Source organism: Sciurus vulgaris, assembly GCF_902686455.1.
Source record: "Sciurus vulgaris genome assembly, chromosome: 5".
NCBI lineage: Eukaryota > Metazoa > Chordata > Mammalia > Rodentia > Sciuridae > Sciurus > Sciurus vulgaris.
Genome location: NC_136465.1, coordinates 27,882,749 through 27,896,801, shown reverse-complemented (window position 1 = coordinate 27,896,801; position 14,053 = coordinate 27,882,749). Strand labels below are relative to the sequence as shown.

The 14,053-nt window shown below is 36.2% G+C and overlaps 1 protein-coding gene across 6 annotated transcripts in view; it reads right to left on the bottom strand.

Moving 5' to 3' along the window:
- The window catches only part of LOC306662821 (uncharacterized protein), a 207,104-nt gene that overhangs the window by 33,997 nt on the left and 159,054 nt on the right, over positions 1-14,053 (bottom strand). For 5 of the 6 annotated variants that reach the window (XR_013764264.1, XR_013764265.1, XR_013764268.1 and 2 more), the window contains one exon: positions 3,146-3,241. The exons of the other annotated variant lie outside the window; for it this stretch is intronic. The gene's annotated coding sequence lies outside the window, so the exon portion shown is untranslated. The remainder of the gene's footprint in view (positions 1-3,145; positions 3,242-14,053) is intronic. 6 annotated transcript variants of the gene reach the window in all.

The following is a 14,053-nucleotide window of genomic DNA, read 5'->3' as shown; positions in this document are numbered from 1 at the left end:
ATCACAGACCATGAGTTATTTGTCTCTGGAGCCCCAGCAACACAGTCTCTAACATAAACTGGATGAAGAAAAGTTTGATGAATGAGTGAATGATATCAATATACTGATGACTGATCCAAATGAGAGGGAAAAAAAAAACGCTAAAATCAGATTAAAATACTCAGATCTGTTAAAATTAAAACTTTAATTTGTTGGTAGTAGTCTCTTATTAGATTACTATATTTATGAAAAATTAAATACCTCTAAAGTGTCAGTATGTCTGGATCCAATTCTTTCTCCATATGACTACTACTTTTTTCCTCCTTATAGCTCAAGAATTAGGTTTGACGATAGTTTGGTTATGCTTAGAACACTTCTAAATGTGCTATAATTAGAACACTTCTTAAATTGTTTTGTTTGCAGTTAGTGCTGACACAATAACATTGTTCAGCTATGCTTGATCACAGTTGATTTTACAGTTGATTTTCTTTCTATTGTATTATAAATAAACAGAAATTATAAGCACAAGACCATAAATTTAACACACACACACACACACCCCAAACTCCTTTGCCATTTATTGGCATAATTCAATGTACAAATACATCAAACCCCAGACGTGGTTAAATAAACTGAATGTTGATGACATGGTTTAATGACTATTCGTGCATAATGTTATTTTAATGATTTTGTTTTTCCACTGAAGTAGAATATAGTGTATGAGAACCATGCCAAAAGGGCACACTGACCCCTTCTAATTTCTAATGGATCTGATATTAACCTAATAAGGATCTGGTGCTGGACATTTGGTGATGGCACAGTACAACTTTAGTACTTACGATTAGAAGGTTCATAGTAAGAGGACGGTGGGTAATGGGTAACTACAACTCCACAATGCAAAAACAAAAGGCAGCTAAATGGCATAGCACAGTCAAAAACTCAACAATTTGCATTCCGTTGAGATGTTAAAGTATTTACATCACAGAGTCAAGCAAATATCAATACCTCCATGCTCAGAATTTTCCTCAGTGAAAGGGATATATACAATAAACAAAAACTTGAGAAAAGTATAATATTTAATTATACTTCATGATCTATTCAAAACAGCACCAAGACTTATTAACAAAAAAAGAAATTATCTTCTCTTTGTCAATAGAATAGAGAAAAATATATAAGAGTTCCATACAGTGACAAGTGAAAATATATAATCACAGGAAAAGTATATGTATTACAGAAATATTTATTGAATGCCTACTAAGTTTTAGTATTTAGTTACATTATTTTTTATTACATATTTTCCCAGGTAATTAAGAATTCCATAATAATTCTTATACTAAGAACTCATTTTAGAGGAGTTTCAAGCTGGCAGAATAGAGAGGGTGCCTTCCTGGCTGAACCATGGCATGAAGCCAAGAAAGCAGGTAGGCAGCTTTTCAGCAAGGTGGGTGAAATAAAAGGGGGGACCTTACTAGATTTAATACTGAACATTCAAAGAAAACCGGGGACTCAGGAGGTTGAATATAATAAAATAAGGAAGAAATGCATAGTGCCACAGCTGTTGTGTGGCCAGAGGCACTACCCAGAGCTTGTCCTTTTGCAAGCACAGTGGAAGGATAAAGGAATCAAAGGAACTCACATTTTTAGGAGGCCTGAGGTATATCTGGATATGAAGAGTTTAGAGATCAAAGACACTGACCAACTATACTGAAAGGTGGGCTGAACAATATCCTTGTGTAGAAAAGAAACCATATCTCTCTGAGTTGCATTACAGAGGACAGGGAAAGAAACCATTTTGCAGTTGCAGTGCAAAGGCTAAAGCTAGGGGAGCTGATTCTTGGCAAACTTTAGTTTGACCCAAAATGCAGGCCTGGCAAACCCACACTACATGACATAGAGGGTGTCTAAGTGACCAGGAGAAAATCAAATGTGGATAAGGGTTTACACAGGGGAAACTGGTCGTGGAAACCCACCAACTCTCCCCCTTCTTCTCCAAACTGGATGGTTACAGGAATGACTGGGAGAGACATGCCGGGCCAGGAATTCAAAAGGGCAGAAGTGCAAGAGATTGAGTTTGGAGACTGAGCAAGAGACCAAGAAATGTGGGGCCTGGAGGTGACAGAGTGGACTAAGAATTGGCTCCTCTGTTACACAAGTGGAACCCAGGGGAGATCCCTGAGGTGCAGTCATCCAGGATGTACCAGAAATTGCTGGGCTCTGGAGGTGTGCTGGTTTAAAATCTCCAGACCAACTGGCACTTAGCAAAGAATGTGGAGCCTACCAAGCCTAAACCCTGCCTCCAGGAGTTCCATCTACAAGATTACCTCTTTCACTCCAGCAACCCCACCCTGAGGGTAGAGAAAGCATCACACTTCAGATGAACCCAACTAATACTGTTGAGAAGGGAAGCTGAGAATCTTTTGAACTCCAATGGAAACAAATTCTTTAATTTTCATTGAGATTTTTTTTTTTATTTTTTATTTTATTATTTTCTCTGTTTAATTGTGACCTTAATGGTTTATGGACATTTACATATACTCATATTTTTTTTTTCTCATTTCTAGCATTTTTGAAGCAAGTCACTTTTCATGGCTCAGTATTTTGAGGACTGGGACAATTGACTAGTAGATTTCAGTTTTGTTTTGTGTTCTTATGTCTTTATTTTTATTTTTTAACTTTTTAATTTTTACTTTATATATATTCTTTTTCACTTACCTACCTGTTTTCCTTGATTCTCTTTCTCTCTTTTCTTCTGTTGAAGCCTATTTCTATTGTCCTCTCTTTTACACTTTCTTTAAATTTTTACTTCTAGTTTCTCTTCTCCTCACTCATAATTATCACATCTTATATCACTTCTATTTTCTCTCTGTCCACCATTCAAAATTGTAAACACTTTTGCAATTTAATATTTTTATTTTAAGCAATAATTAATTGTATCTTTTTGTTTATTGTGACAATTAACATTTTAGATGTCATAGCAGTAATTATTTGGTTTAATGCTCTGTATTGTTTGCATTGGTTGTTGGCATTTTTCTCCCCGTAAATAGTAAGGTACTGGAAACCTTCAGGGACACTATAAGTCCACAGGGTATAAACTCTACTGCCCCAAATCCATACTGTTATATAGGTAGACACACAAACAACATGGAAAATCAAGGGAATGACTCACCCCAAACAAATCAGGATACTTCAATAATAGAATTCACCAACACCACAGTGGAAGAAATGTCAGAGAGGAGTTTGGAATGTACATAGTTACACTGATCTGTAAAGTAAAAGATGGTATAAAGAGTGAAATTGAAGAGAAAATACAGGAAGTCAAAGATCACTTCAATAAAGATATAGAAATTATGAAGAAAAAAAAAGAAATCCTTGAAATAAAGGAATCAGTACACCAAATTAAAAATTCATTTGAAAGTATCACCAACAAACTAGATCACTAGGAAAACAGAACCTCAGGCAATGAAAACAAAATATAAAATCTTGAAAATAAAGTTGACCATGAAGAAAAGATGTTAAGAGACCATGAATAGAACTTGCAAGAAATATGGGATAACCTAAAAACACCAAATTTAAATTTATTGGGAGAGATGATGTCTCAGAGATACAAATGAAAGGAATGCACAATTCTTTCAATGGAATAATATCAGAAAATTTCCCAAACCTAAAGAATGAAATGAAAAGTCAAGTATAGGAGGCTTACAGGATCCCAAATATACAAAATTACAACAGACCCACACCAAGGCACATTATTATGAAAATGCCTAACATACAGAATAAGGATAGAATTTTAAAGTCTGCCAGAGAAAAATAATAGGAAACATTAACAGAGAAAGCAATCCAGATCTCAACTGATCTTTCAACCCATACCCTTAAAACTAGGAGGTATTGGAATAATAGATATTAAGTTCTGAAAGAAAATGGATGCGACCCTAGAATACCATTCCCAGCAAAATTAAATTTCAGAATTTATGATGGAATAAAAATGTTTCATGATAAACAAAAGTTAAACAAATTCACAACTAGAAAGTCTGCACTATAAAACATACTCATTAACATATTTTATGAAGAAGAAATGAAAAACAAAATTGAAAACCAGCAAAGGGAGCATCTACTCTAAAAGAACAATCATGAATGAAGAAACTAATTCAAACTAAAACCAAGAAATAAGTCAAAATGACAGGGAATAAAAATTATATCTCAATAATAACATTGTATGTAAATGACCTAAACTCATCAATCAAAAGACACAGACTGGCAGATTGGATTCAAAAACAAGACCCAACAATATGCTAACTCCGAGACTAACCTAATAGGCAAAGACATCCACAGACTGAAGTCAAAAGAATGGGAAAAAACATATCATTCCCATGGATCATGTAAACAAGGATTTCTATCCTCATATCAGATAAAGAGAACTTCAAACCAAAGTTAATCAGAAGGGACAAAGAAGGGTATTTTATACTGCTTAAGGGAATCATACATCAACAAGATATAACAATCATAAATATATATGCCCCAAACAATGGAGCATCAACATATATCAAATAAACCCTTTTCAATTTCAAGAATAAATAGACCACAGCACAATAATACTGGGTGACTTTAGCACGCCTCTCTCACCACTTGATAAATCCTCCAAACAAAAACTAAATAAAGAAGCTACAGAACTAAAAACTATAATTAATAATTCAGACTTAATATGCCATGACCTGCAAGGCCATTCATTTGGGTTCCAAGACTGGGGGTGGTGAGGGAATGGAGAAAAGACAAACAGACACACAAATAGAAAAAAAGCCAGATCCTGGGTGGTTCACTAACAGCTCTGGTAGGAAAGCAATGACCACAAACCTATTATGTAGATTTTAACATCAAAGGGCTTATTGTGAGAAAATTTCTTCAAAGCAAGCAGAACCAAGGTCATGAATATGAGTAGCCCAATTATGATTTTCAGTTTGTGCCCATAACTTTCTATCCCGGAGCAGGTAATGTCTGAACTTCAAGGTCAAAAACTGAATAGGTCTGCCTCTGACCCTCCTATTGAACAGGTCATCACCATAGCAACTGGCAGTCTCAAATCAATGTCTTCACACTGAAAGTTCCTAAAAGAGGTATTGCCTTGTTGCCAAAACTCTCTGTCCTTGTCCCCAAGGACCATCCATTAACAAGGACACAATTTTGAGAAAAAGGAAAAAGAAAGTTTATTGCTTTGCTAACAAAGAAGACAAAGAAGAGTTCTGTCCCAAAGGCTGTAATTCTGCCCATCACAGAAACAGGGGGCTTTTAAACAGGGATTCAAAGGCTACATTCCACATGTTCTCTGTTGCAGTTGTAATTCACTTGTTAATTTGGGAAATAGTCCTCTTTGAAATCTTCTGGTACTATCCCCAAAGTCTGGATTACTTCTTTTCTAGTTGGGTGTGTGCTCAAAGACAGATAACTCTGTCTAGGATGGGGAACAAAGGTAATCCTGTCTCCCCTGGGATTAAGGTAGGGGAGAGATTAGGGAGGAGCAGGGAAAGAGGAAAAGAAAGAAACAGGTCTATTTTTAAAATAAGTTGCAGTGGCAGAGCAGCAAGGGTTATATTCAAAGCATAAAGTGGGCCACAGTTACAGCCTCTGTCACCCAACAGTTCAAGACCCATAATTCAGTCAACACTCCCAACTACAACATACATATATAGAATAGTTCATCCACTGATGACTGAATACACTTTCTTCTCAGCAGCACATGAACCCTTTTCTAAAATAGACCATATCTTAGGCCACAAAGCAACTCTAAAGAAATACCAAAAAATAGAGATAATACCTTGCATTCTATCAGATCACAAAGGAATGAAATTAGAAGACAATGTCAAAATAAAAAGTAGAAGCTACTCTAACACCTGGAGTCTAAATAACACACTATTAAATGACCAACGGATAGTAGAATAAAACAGGGATGAAATAAAAAAATACTTAGAGGTAAATGAGAATAGTGACACAACTTATGATATTCTCTGGAATACTGTGAAGGCAGTTTTAAAAGAAAAGTTCATTACACTGATCATGTTCATTAAAAGACTAGAAAGTCACCAGATAAATAACCTAATATTACATCTCAAAGTCCTATAAAAAGAAGAACAAATCAACACCAAAAGCAGTAGAAGACCAGAAATAATTAAAATCAGAGCCAAAATCAATGAAATTGAAACAACAAAAAAAAAAATTCAAAAAATAGACCAAACAAAAGTAATTTTTAGAAAAAAGTAAAGAAAATTGATGAGCTGTTAGTCAAGCTAATGAAGAAAAAGAGAGAGAAAATTCAGATTACTAAAATTCATGATGAAAAAGGAAATATGATGGACATTACTGAAACACAAATGATAATCAGATTCTATTTTGAAAATTTATACTCTAATAAGATAGAAAATATTGAAGACATCAACAAATTTCTAGAGACAGATGATCCACCCAAATTGAAGCAGGAAGACATAGAAAAAATTTAAACAGATCAATTTCAAGCAATGAAATTTAAGATGCCATCAAAAGCCTACCAACAAAGAAAAGCCCAGGGCCATACAGATTCTCAGCTAAGTTCTACCAGACCCTCAAAGAATAGCTAACACCAAACCTCCTCAGATTATTCCATGAAATATAAAAGGAGGGAACACCTCCAAACTCATTCTATGAAGTTAGTGTCACCCTGATAATAAAACTAGACAAAGACACATTAGGAAAGAAAACTTCAGATCAATGAACACTGATGCAAAAATTCTCAATAAAATGTTTTCAAAACACATATAAAAACATATTTAAAAATAGTACACCATGATCGAGTAGGGTTTATTCCAGTGATAAAATGTTGGTCAACATACAGAAATCAATAAACATAATTCATCACATTGATAAACTTAAAGACAAGAATCACATGATTATCTCAATAGATGCAGAGAAAGCATTTGACAAAATACAGCATCCATTTCTGTTCAAAACACTAGAAAAACTAGGGATAGTAGGAACATACCTCAACAATGTAAAAGTTATTTAAGCTGAACACAAAACCAACATCATCCTAAATCAAGAAAAGTCTAAAATATTCCCTCTAAAAACTGGAACAATACAGGCGTGCCCTCTTTCACCACTTCTACTCAACATAGTCCTTGAAACTCTAGCCACAGCAATTAGGCAGAAGAAAAAAATTAAAGGGATACAAATAGGAAAAGAACTAAAATTATCACTATTTGCTGACAATATAATTCTATATTTAGAAGACCCAAAAACTCCACCAGAAAACTTGTAGAACTAATAAATGAATTCATCAAAGTAGCAGAATATAATATTAACATACATAAATCGATTATGTTCTTAGTTAGACATCAGTGGTGAATCAACTGAATGAGAAATTAGGAAAATTATCCCATTCACAATAGCTTCAAAAAAATTGAGGAATCAATCTAATAAAAGAGATGAAAGACCTTTACAATGAAAACTGCAGAACACTAAAGAAAAAAATTGAAGATTAGAAAGAAATTGAAATTAGAAAATGGAAAGATCTTCCATGTTCTTGGATAGGCAAAATTAATACTGTCAAAATGACCATACTACCAAAAGCACCCAACAGACTTAACACAATTCATTAAAATTCCAATGATGTTCTTCATAGAAATATAAAAAACAGTAATGAAATTCATTTGGAAAAAATAAGAGACCCAGAATAGCCAAAGCAATGTTTAGCAAAAAAAGTGAAGCAGGAGGCATCACAAGACCAGACCTTAAATTACACACAGAACTATAGAAACAAAAACAACATAGTATTGCCACCAAGACAGACATGAAGACCAAAGGAAGAGAATGGAAGACACAGACAACCCACATAAATATAATTACCTCATACTAGACAAAAGTAGCATAAATAAACATTGGAGAAAAGATAGCCTATTCAACAAATGGTGCTGGGAAAACTAAAAATCTCTACGTAGCAAAATGAAATTAAACCCTTATCTCTCACCCTGCACAAAACTCAACTCTAAGTGGATCAAGGACCTAGGTATTAGCCCAGAGACCCTGCACCTACTAGAAGAAAAGGTAGGCCCAAATATCCATCATGTCAGTTAAGGAACAGAATTCCTGAACAAGACTCCTAAAGCACAAGAAGTGAAATCAAGAATCAATAAATGGGATAGTATCAAACTCAAAAGCTTCTTCACAGTAAAGGAAACAATCAAGAACATGAAGAGAGAATCTGCAGAATGGGACAAGATCTTTTCGACAGGCACCTCAAATAGAGTATTAATCTCCAGAATATATAAGAATTTTAAAAACTTAACTCCAAAAAAAACAAATAACCCAATCAATAAATGGACAAAAGAACTGAACACTTCACAGAAGAAGAAATATAATCATTCAACACATATGAAAAAATGTTTAACATTTCTAGCAGCTGGAGAAATGCAAATAAAAACTACACCAAGATTTCACTTCACTCCAGTCAGAATGGCAATTATCAAGAATACAAGGAACGATAAATGTTGGCATGGATGTGGGAAATAAAGGTACACTCAAACGTTGCAGGTAGAACAGCAAATTGGTGCAACCACTCTGTAAAGCAGTATGAAGATTCTTCAGAAAACTTGAAAAGGAACCACTGTTTGACCCAGTTATCCCACTCCTCAGCATATACCGAACTACATAAAATCAGTCTACTGTAGTATGGTGCAGCCACATCAATATTTATAGCACCTCAATTCACAATAACTAAGTTATGGAACCAACCTAGATGCCCTTCAACAGATGAATGGATGAAGAAAATGTGGTATATATACACAATGGAATATTACTCAGCCATAAAGAAGAATGAAATTATGGCATTTCCCAGTCAATGGATGGAACTGGAGACTATTATGCTAAGTGAAATAAGTCAATCCCAAAAAACCAAAGGCCAAATGTTCTCTCTGATATGCAGATGCTAATACACAATGGAGGAGAGGGAAGGAAAAATAGAAGTTCACTGAATTAGACAAAAGGGAATGAAAGGAAGGGAGGGGTGGAAATAGGAAAGAAAGTAGAATGAATCAGACATAACTTTTCTATGTTCATACATGAATACACAACCAGTGTAACTCTGCCTCATGTACAACCACAATAATGGGAAGTTACACTCTATGTATGTATGATATATCAAAATACACTCTACTGTCATGTATATCTAAAAAGAACAAATTTTAAAAGGTAATAATAAAAAAAGTTTTCATATGGTAAATTGAAGCTGACCCTGCTACAATTAGAGAAATACATGAAATGAAAGAAGTTACAAATATTGTCAGAGAAATTGTATTTTTGTGCATTACATTTTTCCAGCCAGAAAAAGGGGGGGAGAGAAAATATATATATGTAGTTATTAAAATGTGCTGAATAAAATAGGCAATCAATTTTTTAAAAGCGCAACACCCAGTCGTGTTTAAAATACGAGATAAACTAGGGGGGAAAAGAACTTATCTCAGTATTGTAAAGACTATATATAACAAAACCAAGCCAAAATCATACTGAATAGAGAAAATCTGAAAGAATTTCCTGTAAAATCAGGAACATGTCCAACATGTCCACTCTCCCATTCCTATTCAACTTAGACCTTAAAACTCTAGTCAGAGAAATCAGGCAAGAGAAGAAAATTAAAGGGATATGGAATAAGAAAAGGAGAAATCAAATTATCCATTTGCTGATGGCATGATCCTCTATTAAAAGACCTCAAAAACTCCAGAACACTTCTAGAGCTAATAAATTTTGCAAAGTCAGCAGGATACAAGATATATATACATTTGTGTGTGTGTGTGTGTGTGTGTGTGTGTGTGTGTGTTCCTTTACGTTCCTTTACTCCAATAACAAATCTGCTGAAAAGGAAATTAGATAAATTATCCCATTCACAATAACTTCTTTAAAAAAAAACTTAAGAATAAATCTAACCAAGGAGGTGAAAGACCTCTACAGTGAAAACTACAGAGGCATACTTTTTTTTAAAGGTATCCCCAGTGGTCAGTAAGAAGCTGCCAGAGCAGCTCTGGGGCCACAACCCTGAGTAGATATCAGGGGAGGACATGGAAATTGTGATGATCTGTGGGTTGTGGGTGAGGCCCAGCACTGATACCTAGGCTTCACTTGGAACACGCAGCATTGCCCCTGGCTCATTTGGTGCTGGAGAATCAAGTTTGTAGCCATTGCATCATTGAACTTTCTACTGGCTAGAGATGTGTCAGGGTTGGACGGTGCACAAAGCCTGCCCCTTCTGACTAACCTGAGCATTTCTTACTCATTAGCTGAGTGAACTATAAAACTCAGTGTCGATAGAAACCAAAGATAAGAGCAATTCCACATTGGTGCACTTTACTTTTATGTAAATAGTGTAAGATAGTTTGACATTTCCACACCTCAAATCCCTTTTGATGCTTCTCCACTACCTTCAGCGGAAGCCACAAGGAGATTTTGGTGTGGAGGCTGCATGCCAGGGGGTGAAGCAGCCAGCCACTGCTGCAGGCTAGCCACATCTCACTTTGTGCACATGGGATTATGGGAATGATATGGTCTCCTGTGCCTTCTCAGATGTGACTTCTGCTGCTACCCACCCTCTCCACACACCTCAGGCCTGATGACTGGAAGAGGGGTTCATTCTGGTCCAGGTCACCAGTTCACAGTGAGTCATGTCTACACTGGCTCAAGGGGAGTCTCTCCACCCACACTAGATAAAGGGGAGTCTCCATCCACACTAATTCAAACCAAGTGAGTGCTCATCTACACTGGCTCAAGCCAAGTAAGTACCCATCTGTAGTGGCTTAAAACAAGTGAGTTCCTGTGAACACTGGCTAAGGCAAGTGAGTTCTTATCTACACTGACTCAAGGGGAGTATATACCCTGAATAGGAGAGGGAGGCACAGTGGTCCAAAAGGTGCAGAGGATGGTTGCTATGCCCCTGCACTCACTCTGAGGCACCCTCTTTCTCTTTTAACCAGTCTTAAATTTTTCTTATCTTTGAACATCAATTTTATTATACAAAAGCAAGAAACCATTAATTAGTTATACATGACAGTAGAGTGCACTTTGACACATCATACATAAATGGAGTATAACGTCTCATTCTTCTGGTTGGACATGATGTAGACTCAAACTGGTCTGGTCATATACTCACATATGAGCACAGAGTAACACTGTCTGATTCATTCTATTATCCTTCCTACCCCCATAAGAAACCATTTTTTTAAGAAACATCTTGGCCATCCCAGAAGCATGGGAGAAAGGACAGAGAAGAACAGGGCAGGGGGAATTGTCCCAGGAAAAACAGTCTGAGATGTCTCTCACAGGTGGGGGCAGAGGAGACTTCTACCATTCAGGTGGATCCAGAGGTGTACCTGGCTGGAATTTGGGCAGAGAAGCCTCAGCCAGTATGCCCACCTTGCTCCTGCAACTGTTGAGAGTCCATGTGCCATGCCGTGATGTCAGAATATACAGAGCACAGGGTGCTCTGTCTGGCTCTCCATTGGTTTCGTGTGTCTTGGTTCTGCATCTACATGGAACCACCATGTTTCTGGATCTAGCACATTTCAGGCCTCCTTGGGAAGGGCAACATTTATGCTGACACATGGCATGCAACAACATAGTCATTGAAAGCAGGCTGCAATCCTGGTCACCCTCTTCCAGCCTTTGGTGTTGTCCCAGGGTTGCTCTTTGGAGGTATCTCAGGAGAAATTGCCTGTGCCATCTGCTGCTGCAATTCCCTTACTGAGGATCCCTCTGGAGTTGGGCATGTGGGACCTAGGGTCATGCTGGGAGGCAATTCAGGGAGCAGGGGTCCTTGCACGCAGGGAGTGGAGATCAGGGAGAGTCAGGCCGAAACTTCTGATGCCCTTCTGCCCTGACTGCTTGGTTTCCTCAGGCAGCTGATGCTCACAGGACAAGGGGAAGGTGTGGAGCGCAGGTTCACTAGCACTTTCTTTGGGAGAACATGGAAATTGTGATGATCTGTGGGTTGTGGGTGAGGCCCAGCACTGATGCCTAGGCTTCACTTGGCACATGCAGCCTTGCCCCTGGCTTATTTGGTGCTGGAGAATCAAGTTTGTAGCCATTGCATCCTCAAACTTTCTACTGGCTGGCGACACCCAGGACTTGTATGGGTTATAACCCATGTCAAACAGAATTGTCATTATTGTGGGGTCTGGGCATTTGGAGAGATGCAGATTTCGACAAGGTCAGTTGAGTGGATGGTAACCAGTCATAGTTTAAGTTTAGACAAGGAAGAAAAATGATAAGGGAAGGTCAGAAGAAGGGGGAAGAAGAGAGGAGGATGGAGGGAGGGTTAATTCATTTCCTTTTGGAAGTTTTGATTTTTAGGCACCTATAAAATATTTAACTCTAGATGCTGAAAGCATTCAAGCCTAATTAAATGGGATTGAGATATAAATTTAGGATTGGTCGTTGAGGACCAAGGATTCTATTTTTTTATTTTTTAGCTCAGTTTTTGGCACTTGTTATCTTTATTCTTATCCTGTGTTCTTGATAGTTACTTATTTTTCATTGGTGCACTTCAATGATACAGAGTGGTGGGTTTCACTGTTGCATATACACATATACAGAAAAATACAATTTGCTCAATTTTGCTCTGGAACACTGTCACCTCCCTTTATCTTTTATCCTAAAGGTTACCCTTCTACTTTCATGGGGTCTTTTTTTTCCCCTCTAGCATCCACCTGTGAGAGAAAACATAGGATACATTTCACTTTGAGTCTGACTTATTTCAGTCAAAATTATGGTCTCCAGTTTCATCTATTTTCCTGCAAATGATATAATTTCATTTTTATGGCCAAGCAAAACTCCATTTTTTATATAAACCACATTTTCTTTGTCCATTTACCTCTTAACAGACACCTAGACTGATTCCATAACTTGGTCATTGTGAATTTTACCGTGACAACATGGTCATGCATGTATCTCTAAAGTATCTAACTTTAATACTATCAGATAAACACTAAGTCATGGTATACCTGGATTGTGTGGTAATTCTACTTTTTGCTTTTGGAGAAAACTCCATCCTGATTTCCATAGTGAATGAACAGGGATTCTTAACCTAAAGTTTATGATACGTTTTAAAGGGTTCCAAGATCACTGGAAATTATATGTAAAATATTGGCTTTAATTTTTCTTTGTTGTCCAGTTTCTTAAGGTGAAACTTATGATTCTAAGCTTGGTTATTTTCTAATGTGAGCATTCAATGTTTAATTTCCCTCTAAATATTATTTAACTGCATCCTACATCTTTTGACATATTATGTTTCTATTGTCATTAAATTCAAAAAAGTTTCTGATTTCCTCTTTGACTTGTGCATTACTTAGAAATATATTGTTTTATATTCAAAGAGTTGGTTGTTTTCCAGTCATCTTTCTGTAATCAACTTCCAGTTGAATTCTGTTATGATCATACACTCTGTATGACCTCAGTCTTTTAGTTCATTCAGACTAGTTTTAAGACCCAGTATATACCTAACTTCATGAATATTCTGAATGCACTTGAAAGGAATGTATATTCTGTCATTGTTGAATGTACTCATCTGTAAATATAAAATAGGTCAAATAGGTTGTAATGACATTTGAGTCTTAAATCCTTAGTGATTTTATTTCTGCTTGTTCTACTAATTATGTATAAGTGCTGAAATCTTCAGCTATAATTGTTAAATCTGTGTAGTTTTGCTTTCAGTCCTGCCAGTTTTTGCTTAATATATCTTAAATCTGTTATTAGATTCATACACATTAGGTTTGTTTTGTCTTATAGATGAATCAATTCTTTTATTTTCATCTCTAGTAATATTCCTCTGCTAATATATATTTATCTATTAATATGTATTTTATATTTGGGTAATTCTAAGTTTTTATTGAATACCATGTTCCTTCAACATGAAGAATTTCTTTCAACATTTATGATAATTCAAGTCTGTGATGAATTTTCTTGACTTTTGTTTATCTTTATTTTGCTTCATCTTTAATAGATATTTTCATGGAATATAGATTTAAGATCTGACAGAGTGTTGGGTTTTTTCTCATTGGCATTTCAGATGCCT